The sequence below is a fragment of the Pelodiscus sinensis genome, chromosome 8, assembly GCF_052426305.1.
Source record: "Pelodiscus sinensis isolate ZL-2025 chromosome 8, ASM5242630v1, whole genome shotgun sequence".
Lineage (NCBI taxonomy): Eukaryota > Metazoa > Chordata > Testudines > Trionychidae > Pelodiscus > Pelodiscus sinensis.
The window spans coordinates 74,458,342-74,473,308 of record NC_143059.1 but is presented as its reverse complement, the minus strand read 5'-3'; the positions used below and the strand labels follow the sequence as shown (position 1 = coordinate 74,473,308).

At 64.2% G+C, this 14,967-nt stretch overlaps 1 protein-coding gene across 1 annotated transcript in view; it reads right to left on the bottom strand.

Annotated features, from left to right (window-relative positions):
• R3HCC1L (R3H domain and coiled-coil containing 1 like) overlaps positions 1–14,967 on the bottom strand; it is a 49,042-nt gene that overhangs the window by 30,315 nt on the left and 3,760 nt on the right. The gene's annotated exons all lie outside the window — the stretch shown is intronic.

Sequence of the window (14,967 nt, the reverse complement as noted above, 5' to 3'; positions counted from 1 at the left end):
ACGTTACTGGAATTGGAGGGAAGCAGCCGGATCGTGGCTGCACACCTAGGTGGGGGTGCTGGCCCCAACAATGGTATAAAAGGGGCCATGTGGGGTATTGAATGGGAGCTTGTTGTGTGCTGATCCTGTGCACGCTGGTCATGTGAGAGTAGAATGTCTGTGTGTGTAGGTAGGAATCTGGAATCTGTGTGGAAACTGAATATTTCCCTGAATGTGCTTGAGCATGGCTATGGACAGGCTGCTTAGCGAGGCCCTGTGGGACAATGGCACTCGATGGGCCAAGGACACACCTAAAGCAGGAGGGCGGAGACCCAAGAGCTGCCAGCAGAGAGAGGCGGAGGGCCAGGTGACCGGCTGAGACCAGAAGAGGCCAGGAAGGGGGTATAAATAGGCCATGTGGTCGATGCCATTTTGGTTCTCAGTTCAGCACTTCATCCCAGAGGCAGCACTGCAGGGATTGAAGAGCCCGGAAGACCTGTGAACCCATCCTGATCGTAGGATGTGCAACAAGGACTTTTAAACCAGCAGCTGCAACATCTCTGCTAGAGCCTGCATCGAGAACTGGGAGATTCGGTGCATGTAACATACTATTCTTTAACAACCTCACTCTCCTGCTTTTCTTTCTTGTGTTAATAAACCTTTAGATGTTAGATTCTAAAGGATTGGCCCAGCGTGATTTGTGGGTAAGGTCCAGAGGGTAAATTGACCAGGGATCTGTGGCTGGTTTCTTGGAACCGGACAGAACTTGTTCGGGGTAGGTGGGATTGGGTGCTAGGACCCCCCACCTGTGTATGAGGCCCGGGGCCATCTGGGGCACGGATATTGCTGGGGTGTCGGAGGGGTTTTGCTCGTGAGGCTTCAGGCAGGCAGCTGAAGCGCTCTGTGGGACTGGTGTGTGGCCTGTTCGGAGAGGTCACCAGTCTGGGGGCTGTAAGGAGCCCCAGATTTGAGCAATTCGCCCTGAGCAGACGCCCTCAGCTGTGCCCAGACCCAGCCCGGTCCGTCACAGGCGCGGAGCCAGGGCCGCGACGGAGACCCAGCCGAAGGCCCTCGGGGCTGTGCTCTGGTGCTGCCGGGCCGGCGCTTGCAGAAGGGCAATCTAATCGCTATGGGGGGGGGCAATCCTTTCAGAAGGGGGGCACGTCTCATTTCTGAAGGGGCGGGGCCAGGACACTTCCATGCTCCCCCACCACAGACCTTGACTGGCCGGGGGTGGGGGAGCACGTGACGTCTTTGCCGCCCCCCCAGAGAACAGCCAGCTGTTCGCTCTAAGCCTTGCAGGGCGGGAGAAGACTGCCCCCCCCTCCGCCCCAGGCCCACCAGGCCCACGAGGGCCTGGGCGCAGGGCAGTGCAGGAAGTCTCGTGCTCCCGGCCCCGCCCTGCAGGGACGTGCGGCGCAGAGAGTCACCCGCCAGCTGTCTTAGCGCCGCGCGCCCCGGCGGGGAAGGAGACTGCGCGCTCCCTGGCCCCGGCCCATGGGCTGGGCCCAATCCACCTGCGCGGCGGGCTGGGTCTGACCTGCGGAGGCGCTCCTGCCCACCCCGGTTAGGGCTCGGGCCTGGCACCAGCTCCTCACCGAGGACCCCCCTCCCACCTGGGCTACGTTAGCTGCCTCCTGGGTGGTTATTACGGCCCCCACGAGGGCACCGTGCCCCATAACCGCGGAGCCAAGCCCCTCCGGCACTCGGCTCTTCTGCCCCTTCCCAGCACCACCGCAGCCTGGCGAGACCCGGGCACAGCCAGCCAGGAGGGGCTGGGTGGGCAGCTGACCAGGCGCCTGCTGGAAGTGCTGCCATGCCCCCGCCCCGTTTACCCTCTGGGCAGCTCCCACAGGGCTCAGCAGAGCCATGGCCGGGGGAGAGCCGAGGCAGGAGGCCCCAGGCTCAGGGCCCCGGATTCACCGGTCCAGGACGAGAGTCAGAGGAACTAGAGGTCAGAGCCGGTCCCGCGGAGCCCAGGGATGCTCGTCTCCCTCAGGCGTGGCCGGGGGCTCGGGCGCTGCGGACGGTCAGGGCCGAGACGGGGCCTTGCACCCGGCTCGAAGCGGGGTGCAGAGAGCCGGGCCGCGAGCCAGGCCTTTCCTAGGCAGCCAGGAGCCTGCTCCGAGGAGACAGGCAGAAGCAGAACCACAGGGGGTCACGCCCACCCTTGTGCCCACACAGGGAGCACCCCGGGCCGCCCAGAGCCACAGGGAGCCGCTGTCCTGCTGTCGGGTGCAGCTGTCCAGCAAGCGCTCTGAGCAGCACAGGCCGGGTGTCGGGGAGACAACTCCAGGCAGCGCTCTGCAACTTTCCCTCTCAGGAGCCCCCGGACTCCAGAGCCATCCATTAGAGAGGTCAGTGAGTAATTAGCTGGGCTGTAATGAAGCTACATTCGTCAGTGCACGAATCAATTCCCTCCTGAGCATCCGCACCTCCGCTGCTCGCTGCCATCCGCAGAAGCAGCACCCAGCCGTGCTCAGGCTCAGCCCGGCCCCGTGGCCAGGGTGCCCCATGCCACGAGCCGGCAGCGAGCACGCAGCCCGCCCCTGCCAAGCTGGCAGGGCAGTAGCACTGCGGCACTCCCTGGCAGGGCCCTACCGCGCTGACGGGGAAACCGAGGCAGCCACACGCAACCAGCCCAAGGTCACAGAGCGAAGCCATGGCAGAGCTGGGAGTCTCCCTGTCCTGTGCGCCAACCACTAGACCATGCCACCTGCAGCCTGGCCACGCAGCGTGGCAGAGCCCTGCTCAGCCGCCCCTTGCCGGCGGAGATTTATTTTTCATCATCTTTGGCATAAGAGGTGCCTTGCTATCTGCCAGCCCCAGGCCCCTATCAATATGCATCAGGCAGCGTTTATGGAGACGGATGGCTGGGGGTCTGTCCTGCGGTCGGGGCAGGAAGCCGGGGGGGCGTGGCCTTGTGATGAATCGCTGCCCACTCTGGGCAGGGGGATCCATCACGGGCCGCTGTCAGAAAAACACCTCGCCAGTAATTAACGCGAAGTGACGGATGGACAGCTCCCGGGCCATTAATCTGGGGCCGCAGCGCCGGGCGAGGCTGCGAGCGGCAGGGTGCAGAGCTGCCGGCGGATCAATAGGGCCAGGAATTCATCCAAGGCTCATTTCCGAGGCACCTCCGGTGCATTAGGCTCCTTCCCCCCCCCCTCCCCGAAACCGGAGCCAACAGCAGGGCCGGGGTCGGCGCGCTGCCTGCCGAGGGCTGGAGCGTGCCAGCTCTGTGCTTGGGGGGCAGCTCCCGAGGGCTCCCAGCAGGGACCCAGCACCGAGGGTCTCTCCCCAGCTCCCCGGCAAGAGCCGCCCAGAGCGCGGGAGCCAGGCCGCAGCCCCGTGCCAGGAAGCTGGTGCCCTCTGCGGTCGCACCTCAGCCACGCCCAGCTCTGGGTCTGAAAGCGTCTCGGCTGCCTGTCCCGCTGCAGCCCGCCTCCTGCCGGCTGGGGCACTCCCCCGCCCGCCCGCAGCCCAAGCGACCGCACAGCCGCCAGCCCAGCCCCGCTCCTGCCACGCCCAGAGGGTGCTCCTCCCCGCGCTGCATGGTGACGCAAGCCACGGCGCCTGCCAGCTGCCCAGCCCTGGGGGGGACGCCTGCCACCCCATGCCCAGCCGAGCTGGAGGAAGGGCACCGCGCAGAACAGGTCCTGCAGCAGGGGGCTCGAAGGCAGCCCCCTCAGCCCATCACGCCCCGGGCTCCAGGCCCCCTCTACTGCCGGCCTGAAGAGAACACGCCCACGGCAGGGCCTGGCGACCCGCAGCACGGGGCAGGACCGGCTCTTGCCAGGAGACCTGCCTGGAGCGCAGCTGGCCTGGGCATCGCGGGGGCTCCCGGGGCCTTTCTACGCCTCTGCCGAGTCCATCTCACGGGGATGCTCCCTGGGCAGGCCCAGCAGGGGCCCCGCAGAGCAGCGCACGGCTGCCCACCCAGGCCCCAAAGCCAGTGGCACGAGGCCGCCACGCTCCGCAAACGCCGCTGCCCAATGTGGCCAGGGATGTGGTTACGGGGAAACCTTCACTTTGGCACGGCTCCGGCTCCGGCTCCGAGTCAGCGAGCCGCACGGCTGCTCCCGCTCCAACAGCAGCAGCTTCGCCGCAGGCTCCTGAAGCTGTTAGCCTGGGGGGAGGTAGGAGGGCTCCGGCCCACAGCAGCCCCAGCCCCTCCGCTCCTGCCCCACGCGCAGGGACAACGCCTGCCCTTCCCGTGAGCCAGACACGCTCAGCGAGAGCCAGGGCCAAGGCCCAGCAACAAGACCGGAGACTCCGGGCACGCTCCCCGCGGCTCAGCTCCCCGCCTGCCCTGCCCTCCCAGGCCAGCCGCCGCGAGCCCGAGCTCGCCCAGCGAGTGGGGAAAGCGCCAGCCCGGAGCAACTGCCGCCCCAGGAATGACTGAGCACATGGGAGCCACCGCACGGCCTCAGTCCCGGCTGCTAGCCATGCCCTCCAGGGAGCGTGCAGAGCTGGGTGCGCTAAGGGAGCCTGCCTCCCCTGCCACCCCAGAGCCGCCCCAGGAATGACCGAGCACATGGGAGCCACCGCACGGCCTCAGTCCCGGCTGCTAGCCATGCCCTCCAGGGAGCGTGCAGAGCTGGGTGCGCTAAGGGAGCCTGCCTCCCCCGCCACCCCAGAGCCGCCCCAGCTGCCTTCCCCCCATCGCACCGAGCGCCACGCTCTCCGCCCTGGGGAGGCCACACTCTCCCGGCCCCGACACCAGCGCCCTAGGGACCAGCTCAGCTGCACCCCGGGAGGTGGCTACGCCAGGCGGCCGGCTGTGCTCCGGCCACTCCGCCTTCCAGCTCCAGGTCACTGGCTGTCCACGTCCGCCCGCCTTCCTCCAGGCCCGGCGGCAGCGGGCAGGCAGGGGGGCCAGGCCAGGCGCCAGGCCCAGCGCCTGCCCCACGGCAGCAGCACACGGCTACGCGCAGTCCTCGTCCTTGCCAAGGAGACCCGGCCTGCCCAGGGTTCCCATTCACCTCGCCTCCCCCCAGCCACATGGCGATCAATCGGCAAGCGCCTTGCTCCCCCAGCCCCCCGCGCCACAGAGCCCCTGCGCTCAGCCACGAGTCACGCTCGCCTCCGGGGGCCGGCACCCATCTCTAGGCCGGACACGGGCCGAGGAGCAGGGCAGCGAGAACACTGCCCACCCCCAGCTCATTGCACACTCCAGCGCACGCGCCGCCGCGCCTCACCACCAGCCCATTTCACGCTCCGGGGCAGGCAATGGCCCTCGGCACAGGTCTCATTCACACTGCACTGAGCAGGCCCCGCGGTGCCCTGCCACGCCCAGAACCACCCCCGGCCACACGCGCCTGCACAGCTCCTGCTGCTGCCGGTCCCTCTGGCCTCCCCCGGGCACCACGGCGTCACAGCCCAGGCGCGTCCAGGGCCAGAGGGCACCCAGCGAGCACCAGCTCTGCAGCCGCCTCCCTTTAGGGATGTTAAAAATCGACTGGTCAACCAACCGAACAGTCGACGAAATTTCCATCAACACTTCGATTAGTCGATATGGGCACGTCCGCTCTGAAGCGCACAAACGCCCGGCAGGGCTCTCGTGCATTTCCACGGTGAAACACCGCCTGGAGCCCGGGGGGGCTCTCGTACATTTCAACGGTGAAACACCGCCTGGAGCCCGAGGGGGGCTCTCGTGCATTTCCATGGTGAAACGCCGCCTGGAGCCCAGGGAGACTCTTGTGCATTTCCACGGTGAAACGCCGCCTGGAGCCCAGGGCCGGCGGGGGGATCTTGTGAATTTCCACGGTGAAACGCCGCCTGGAGCACGGGGCCGGCGGGGGCTCTTGTGCATTTCCACAGTGAAACGCCACCTGGAGCCCAGGGCCGGCGGGGGGATCTTGTGCATTTCCACGGTGAAACGCCGCCTGGAGCCCAGGGCCGGCGGGGGGCTCTTGTGCATTTCCACGGTAGAACACCGCCTGGAGCCCGGAGCCGGCGGGGGCTCTCGTGCATTTCCGCGGTAGAACACCGCCTGGAGCCCGGAGCCGGCGGGGGCTCTCGTGCATTTCCGCGGTGAAACGCCACCTGGAGCCCGGAGCCGGCGGGGGCTCTTGTGCATTTCCACGGTGGAACGCCGCCTGGAGCCCGGGGCCGGCGGGGGCTCTTGTGCATTTCCACGGTGGAACGCCGCCTGGAGCCCGGGGCCGGCGGGGGCTCTTGTGCATTTCCACGGTGGAACGCCGCCTGGAGCCCGGGGCCGGCGGGGGCTCTTGTGCATTTCCACGGTGGAACGCCGCCTGGAGCCCGGGGCCGGCGGGGGCTCTTGTGCATTTCCACGGTGGAACGCCGCCTGGAGCCCGGGGCCGGCGGGGGCTCTTGTGCATTTCCACGGTGGAACGCCGCCTGGAGCCCGGGGCCGGCGGGGGCTCTTGTGCATTTCCACGGTGGAACGCCGCCTGGAGCCCGGGGCCGGCGGGGGCTCTTGTGCATTTCCACGGTGGAACGCCGCCTGGAGCCCGGGGCCGGCGGGGGCTCTTGTGCATTTCCACGGTGGAACGCCGCCTGGAGCCCGGGGCCGGCGGGGGCTCTTGTGCATTTCCACGGTGGAACGCCGCCTGGAGCCCGGGGCCGGCGGGGGCTCTTGTGCATGTCCAAGGTGGAACGCCGCCTGGAGCCCGGGGCCGGCGGGGGCTCTTGTGCATTTCCACGGTGGAACGCCGCCTGGAGCCCGGGGCCGGCGGGGGCTCTTGTGCATTTCCACGGTGGAACGCCGCCTGGAGCCCGGGGCCGGCGGGGGCTCTTGTGCATTTCCACGGTGGAACGCCGCCTGGAGCCCGGGGCCGGCGGGGGCTCTTGTGCATTTCCACGGTGGAACGCCGCCTGGAGCCCGGGGCCGGCGGGGGCTCTCGTGCATTTCAACGGTGGAACGCCGCTTCTTTTAAGCCAGCTCCCCCAGCACCTCCTTCTCCTCCCCCCCTTGCTGCCACTTTTGGCTAGAGGCAGCAGGGGGAGCAACAGTCGCCTGGCGTGTCGGCTGTCCGATAAGCTTCTGCTTACATCCCTACTGCCCCTTAGAGAGCCCCGGGCCAAAGCCCAGCCCCGCCTGTGCGGGCCGACGCCCCACAGCAGCCGAGGCAGCGGGAGCCCGGGCAGGGGCTGCTCCGGCGGAAGAGGCAGGCCAGGGGCCCCAGGGAGGCGAGGGGTGCCATGCAGGACACCTGGAAGTACCAGTCAAACCGGGTTTGCTGCCCCTGCACGGGCACTGCCCACAGCGGAAGGAGCAGGCGTCACCACCAGACACCACTGGGCCCACGTGCCCTGCCCGAGACGGAGCCAACGACATCCCCCTGCTGTGGCCCCACCCCGGACCCAGGCCCCCTCTCCCGCCTGGCCCAACGGGCTGTGGGCCTGGGACCACGCAGGCAGCTGAAGCCACTCCCAAAGCAGGTGGCCGGGCGTGAGGGACCCGCTGCGTCTGGCCCCGCCCCTCCCGCAGCCCCACAAACAGAAGCTGCACCCCCACCTGGGCTTCCAGGCCTCCGGCCCAGCTCCCTTCCTCCGTCGCCCTGGGGGGCAGCGACCTGCCTAGGACAGAGGGGAAGGCAACGTGGGCACCCGCCAGAGCCCCTCTGCCCGGCTCGGCGGCACGAGGCTGCAAGGACGCACAGCAAGCCAGCGCCTGTCAGCACAGGACCAAAGCGGGGGGCCGGGCCCCTCTCACCTCAGCAGGCAGCTTTGCATCCTGCCCGCAGCGCACAGACCCCAGCCCAACAGGAGTTGGGGGCAGCAGCAGGGCCTGGCACGCCCGGTGCTCCAGCGGGAACAATGATTGATTTCAAAATCCTACTGGGCTTACCTGGGATTTGTGAGATTGAAATCAGTAAAACACAAGCCCAACAGCTCCAACGCAAGCCCTCGCGGCCGCGCCGCCCCTCCGCACACAGCCTCCCACGAGGAGCGCGGCGCCAGCCTGCCCAGCCTGCCCACCAGCCCTGCGCTTGCCGCTTGCCGCAGGGACGTACAGCCGTTTGGCGAGATACCCGGTTACATGCCGAGTTAACTGATTAAGTGGGGGGCAGGCCCACACTTCGACCTTCTGGACCCACATTGGCTCCCAGTCCCCCATCCCAGCCCCCCGGGCCTGGAGCAGCCTCGGCCCGCAGCAGGCTGTGAGCAGGGGTGACACTTGGCGGGTAACCAGCTGAGCGGTCACATCCCTATTCTGTTACTTGGCAGACTAACAGGCGCAAAGACAGTCGCAGCTGGAGAGGACTGTTGGGTTCTGTGCTGAAGTGGGGGCGGGCCTGGGCCGAGCACGGCAGAGCGAGGGGAGACAGGCGATCTATAGCAAAGGACAGAGGCAGCACAGAAAGGAACAGGGAGTGGACTGGGAAGGAAGAGGGACGACATTTTTCGGCTGCCTGTGTTCTCCTACATGAACCACAACCCCCGTCCCGGTTTCTGGGCGACAGAGACTCTTCCAGGATGCTGGGGGAGAGCCGTTGCCTGGGTACAAGAGGAAAAGGTGCCCAGCGTGAGACGATGCTGCAGGGCCTGGCTGCAAGAAGGGAACCGCCTAGGAAACCCGCTTGTGGGGAGGAACAGAGGTGGCTGAGGAGCGCCGAGGTCCAATTTGCAAAGCCCCGTGGGCCTCGGCGGAGGTGGGGCTGCTGCTGGAAACGGCAAGCGGGGGCAGCGCGGGGTCCGCACGGCTTGCTGAAGTTGGGAACTCGGTTTCGAATCACTCAAGCCCGCAGGCCAGAGCGCTGCAGTGCGAGGAGTGCAGAGCTGCCTGCGGCCGCTGGCCTTCATTCCGGACTGCCTAGGTCAGACGCTGGAAAGCCCTGCCCACAGACCGGGCCGGGGACGCCCCCCTCGTCCCTATTTCACCACAGAACTCGCTTTCCCGAAGGAACCGCCTCCCGCGCTTGTTTCCAGCAGGCCTACTCCACAAGTGCGGCCCGCTAGGCCCCGCCACTCTGAGCTTGTTGGTCACTAGGAAGCAGAGCTGCCTCAGAAGGGGGAAGAGGAGCCAGTCACACAAGTTTTAGGGACACCGTAAATTCAGCGTCCTGAGGTCGTGTCTGTTCGTTAATAAAAACTGAAAATGTCAAAAAGCAAGCGTGAGGGCAGCAGTCAGCTGGCAGCTCGGGAGAGGGCTACTAGTGCAAACGCGACAGGGTCCTGTAGTGTTTCAGATCTGGTGTCATAAAACAGAAGCGCTTCTGTGTGGGGTGGGGGGGGGGTTAGTTCTTGCCTGTCCCAATGGACTGCATCTGCAGCTTAGTACAGACTGCTGAGGGCCTGTGTCATCTCCTACATCACAAAACCCACGTCTCTAAACCACGACACGAAGAACCCCTCTCAGGGCGTGCCTAGACAGCACCCTTTGGGCGGAATAGGCTGCGCGATCTGCACCATGCACATTACGTAGTCTAGGTCGAAAGCTTATTTTGAAGTTTGGCGCGGTATAGACAGCACCAGATTTCAAACTAAGGCAGTATTCCGACAAACCCTGTGGAACAAGGGTTACAGGGACACCGGGATAGTGCTCCCGCTATTTCAGGAAATAGTGGGCACATTTAAAGACGCAGCGTTGCTATTTCAGGATACTTCCGGTATCCCGAAATAGAGCCACAGTCTAGATGTACCCTCAGAGGATGTAAAACGCTGTAGTGAGCTGAAAATCAACATGTTTTAGTGATCAGACTGGCACCGCTGTTTGAAGAAACGTGAAGAAGTATCAGTGGGAAACTAGATTTAAATCAGTGATATTTTGGGTGATTTAAGTCAATGCACCCTGCTAGGAACACGCCTTCTTTCCTGCTGCAGGGTGCTAGCATCAGCAGGAGGCCCCCAGGGAGGAAAGTGGATGCTACGGAGCGTGCTGGGCATTGGGGCCTGGAAGCCAAGCTGCCAGACCCACACTCAGCGTGCCAGTTCCTGGAAGAAGGGAACGTGCCACCCTCTCCGCTGGCTGCCTCATTTCCTGGCAGGCTGGGAGCTGTATTTTTAGCCTTTGAGGTTTCTAGTTCCACTCGATCCATAGTTCCATCAATAGAACAGTTAACCTTAAAGCGCTGGCAACAAAAACGAGACAGCAACACCTTGGGCAGGAGCAGGGCAGCATGCGAGTTCTCCCCCCAGCCTGGCACCCGGTGGCTGGGCTGCGGCAGCAAGCCAGCCGACAGGACACACCGGCCCTGGCCCGGCCTCCTCCCCGCCCCCGTGTCTGGGACATGCCCGCCCAGTGCTCCGGGCCTTGGGAAGCGCCCTTGTGGGACAGCGCACGGTGTCGCTGCGGCACTGCCGCACACACCACGGCACCCTGCACCGCGTGCTGCCGGCAGGGCACTCCTCCCAGGCTGCTCACACAGGCAGGGACAAGGAGACTGAGCGTCCCAGACTAGGCACCCCTGGACTGCAGAGCGGGTCCCTTCCCTTGGCGCATCCCTTGAGAGCAGAGCCCCCTGCCTGCCACAGCTGCAGTGCCAAGAACCGGCCCGTGGCCCCACAAGGAGCCCCGAGCCCTGGCAGTCACCCACACCTCCCACCCCCAGGCACGCAGCCCTTCGCCCACAGAACCCATGACCTGCTGCCTTTCCAGTTCAGAAACAGGCTAGCAAAGCTTCAGACCCAGCTGGGCACGGTCACAGCCAGCCAGCACCGGGCTGGCACAGGCTTGCCCGCACACGCACGCTACGCCCCAAGCCAGGGGACCGCTAGCTGCAGGGGCACCGGCAGGCCGCTTGCCAGCGGGCGCAGGGGGCAGGCACCATCTGGGCTGGGAAGGGCGCTGTTTCACAAGCACCGGGCAGGGACTGCCTAGGAACGGCAGCACTGCACAGGGTCTGCTGCTCCCAAAGCAGCCCGACAGACACGCAGACCCGTGCCGGGCTGGACACACCCTACCCTGGAGGCACCAGCCACGCGGCCATTCAGCACAAACAGCTATGCAAGGTGTGAGCCACAGCGCCCGCAGCCCGGCGCCTGTCTTCTGACACGGCCTGTAGCACGTCTTCCATTGCTGGCAGCCACAGCAGGGGCCGTGTCCTGCCCACCCTGGCTAATAGCTCTACGTGGACCTAGCCTGCAGGAACGGATCGAAACCGTTTCCGAACGCGGTTTTACTCTGGGCCTTGGCAGCGTCATCCCCTGGTGACGTGGCACCGGCTGCCTGTGCACTGCCTGCAGAACTGAACCTGCAACCTCAGTTCCACTGGGTGACCCCGACGTTCCCTCTAAGGCCACGAGCGTGCACAGCAACAGAAGCATCCTGCTGGCCGTGGGCAGCTCTGGACTCTGCCAGGCAGCCGCCCAGGAAGCACTGCTGCCCCGTGGTCGGTCTGTTCTGAGGAGGTGCCAATGACGCTTCCCTACTGGCTTTCTCCACCCCAGTCATGACTGAACACCTCCCATCACCGCCCCAGGCACCTCTCCCAGGCTAGCCAGTCCCAGCTCTCCTCCCAGGGACGCTGTTCCTCAGCTCTGATCATCTTTGGCCCTGTGACGTAGTGGGGGTACCTGGCTGGTTTCTATGCGGCTGGCTCTGGGGTAACCCCCACTGGCTGTCGTGGGTACCACGACCCAGCAAAACAAGATGAGTCACTATGCAAACCAGTGGCCAGACACCCCCCATGGAGAGGAACAAAGGAAGGTGGATGCTGCCCTGGCTGGGGGGCAGGGCTGGAAGAGAGTTAGTTAGTTGCTGTCTGGGAGCATGGAGGAGAGCCTAGGGAAGGGGCTGGAGTTTAGGGGCCCAGTCTCCCCCATCTCAAGGGGGCCTGAGGCATCCTAGCCCAGCTCTGTGACCAGATTACATCTGTGCTATGCTGTATCCTGGAGAGGCAATAAACTTCCTCTATTCCACCGGCTGGTGCAGTCTGTTTGGGCCATTTCGGGGTGCAGGAGACGGGGGACCCCAACGCGCCGTCACAGGTCCCCTTCCCAATGACTCGTTCCGGAGACAGGGTGAGCAGAGCTGCACACGGTATTCGAGATGTGGGCCTCCCATAGATTTGCACAGAGGCCTTGTGAACACTGCTCTATTATCTACCCCGTTCCTAATGGCCCGGCCGGTTTTCCGAGTGCTGCCGCTCAGCGCGCGGATGTTTCCCAGAACAACCCACGAAGGCTCCGCGAGGTAACAGCGAACGCAGAGCCCAGCACCCCGCAGCGTGGCTGGGACTGTGCCCTCCAGTACAAGGCACTCGGCACTCCCAAGCTGAAATTCAACGCTCATTTTGTTGCCCAGTCACCCAGTTTTGTGAGCTCCCTTTGGGACTCTCTGCAGTCACCGTCCTACGGCCACGTCTTCCTGGCCAAGGGTGGGATTCCCAGCCAAAGCCGTTCTATGGCCTGGTGGCTCATTTCTCATTTGTAGCTGACCCTCCGCTTTTTTCCACGCCATGTGGCCCCCAGCAGCGCCACCTAGTCCACCAGGCCTGCCTATTTGTCCCCCACCTCCCAGCGAGTCTCTGCAGTGCTCTCACATCACACCAGGCACACAAGTCCACGGCATCTCAGTGGACGTCTAACGTTTGGAGGAAAGGCTGCCGTTCCGAATGCAGCTCCTGCCACGCGCCTGACCCGCAGCAGACTCAGACAAGCAGGATACTGCAGCGCTCAGCGGCTCTCCAGCGAGAGCCGGGGCGCTCAGTCAATCCATGCCATACGGGATTAGCTCCGACTCGGGGAAGGGGTCGCACACAGACCTAGACAGCGGTCAGGGAGGGGCAGAGCTGAGGGCACAAGGACCCTGTGCTAACAATGGAGAACTGGGGGACCTGCACCACACAGAGCCAAGGCACAGAGGGATGCACAAGCCAGACAGCTTTCCAAAGTGCACGGAGATTGTTCCACAGCCCCCCTGCCCCGAGAGCCCTGCCACTGCTGTGGTTCCAAATGGATCTCCCGTTGCCGAGACTCGCAAGGAGCAGGGAAATGACCGGCACTGGGAGGACAGTGAAAGCGGGAGCGCTGTCAGACGTCTCCCTGGAACACGGAGAGATTTCAATCAAGCCTTTCCCCTGATGCTCTTAAGAGAGACCTGCAGCAACAGAAGGGAAACATTTGCAGACAGGAGTGTGGTTTGCAAGTCGATACCGTCCCCTCAAAGCTGCAGGGGAAAGAAAAGGCAGCAAAGAGCAGAATGAGTTAATGACATGAAGGGCTGAGGGGATTTTACAAACGTAGCAGGACAGGGTCAGCACTAGAGAGAAAGCAGGTCTATTAATAAACAAGGAGGGGAGATAAAATTAACCAAAAAAGGCTGAGATTATTTAAATGTCTTTAAACACCCAAATAAAGACTTGTGAAAACAGCTGCTGGTAAAAAAATAGAAAACAGACGAGCTCTCTATAAAATCAGCTGGTCAGGGTGATCACGGAGTCAGCTAATTCACTTTCCCAACTCCTGACAATGCTGTTAAAAACGTGTGGCGCACTGGAGAGGAGTGAAAAACTTGAAGGAAGATGGCTTTGTAGAGGAGAGAGAACAGCAACGCTGGCCCCTATCGCACGGCAAATCCAAACTCACTCCCCAGGGAAAGAAGGGAGCAAGCTGGGACAGCCACAGGGGTTGCCCTTACTGAAGCCAGAGGCTTTGGACAGGTGCAGCAGACACAGTTTGCGTGACTGACAGGGTATTGTTTGACACGGACTCACATTTGACTGGAACAATGAATTCGAAGTAACTCCACAGGCGAGCAGGAGCACAGAGGTGTTGCAAGCACTGGAAAGAGCAGGGAAATAATTCAAAGGAACCTAGCAAGGTTGAAATACAGGGGAACTGAGCCTGGAAAAGTGCAGTGAATACAGCAAGTGAAAACCACCCAAGCCTGGGACAGGCGGGAGATACAGGGGTGCTAGGAAACGCGCACGCTGGCCACGCTAAAAGCCTCTGTTATCATCTCAGGCTGCAGACACCCTCAGCCCCAGCCCCTCCAATGCAGAGATGCAGCCAACCCCTTCAGAACCCACACGACCTGGAAATGGGGGAATTCAGAGAAAAGGAACCGTCCGGCTGAAAGAGGCAGGCAGAAGGCTGCCCAGGAGAGGCTGTGTGGTCGCCCGGACAACGGCCCGCTCTCCACGCCCTCCAAACTCCTCCTGGCCCAGGACACCACAGCCTCGGATTTGGTAACAGGGCTCCCCTCCCAGCAGACAAGGGTCTAAGGCGAGCCAGTGGCTCTGGACACACTCAGACTGGAGTAAGAGGGGCCTCTGCTCCAAAGGGTAACTCCCCGTTAGACCCACGGAACAAGGGCCGGGGCCTCCCTCACCCTTAGCACGGCCTAAACCCAGGGGCCGTTTTGCTCGATTCCAGCAGGTCTGGAGCAGGGCTGTTAAGGGTGTGTCCTCTGAAACGTGCACAGGGGGCAGGCGGGAGCCGCTGATAGCGGGGGGCTGGCTTTTAAGTTGGCTCCTGCCTCCCCCCACACTGCTGCCTCTGCATCGGACGTGCTCTCTGGGAGGCAGCAGTGGGGGGAGGTGGTGCCCAGGACCCGGCTCCCCATGAGCACAGAGGCAGCGGGGCCGGGGCTGGGTGTAACTCCAGGACTCCAGACGCAAAGTCCCTTTCTTACAGGAGCCGTGGGGCAGAGGCTGTGCCATCAGCGACCCCACGGCCAGTGCCCCTCTTCCCTTGGCCCCCTCCCAGCCCAGACAACTCCCTGCTGCCTCCGTAACCCCGCTGCACAGCCCGCGCCTCCTCTCCCAAGCGTGGGGCGAGGCTGCCACCCGCAGCCCCCACGCAGGGCCCAGCCCGGGGGGCGAGAGATCCCGACTCCGCCTGGGGGCAGGAGTCTTCATAACAGGCCAGAGACCCACCACTGCGCAGCCTGCCACCAGCCCTGGTACCGCACCCTGCGCGTGGGGCGCTGGCGCTGCGCCAGCCCCAGCACCCAGCTCAGCTCCCAGCGCAGGGCTGGGGGCTGCCTGCGCCCCCCCCGCCCCACACCTGCACACGCCCATCCCCAGAGCAGGGCTGAGAGCTGCCTGCGCCCCCCCCCCCGCCCCACACCTG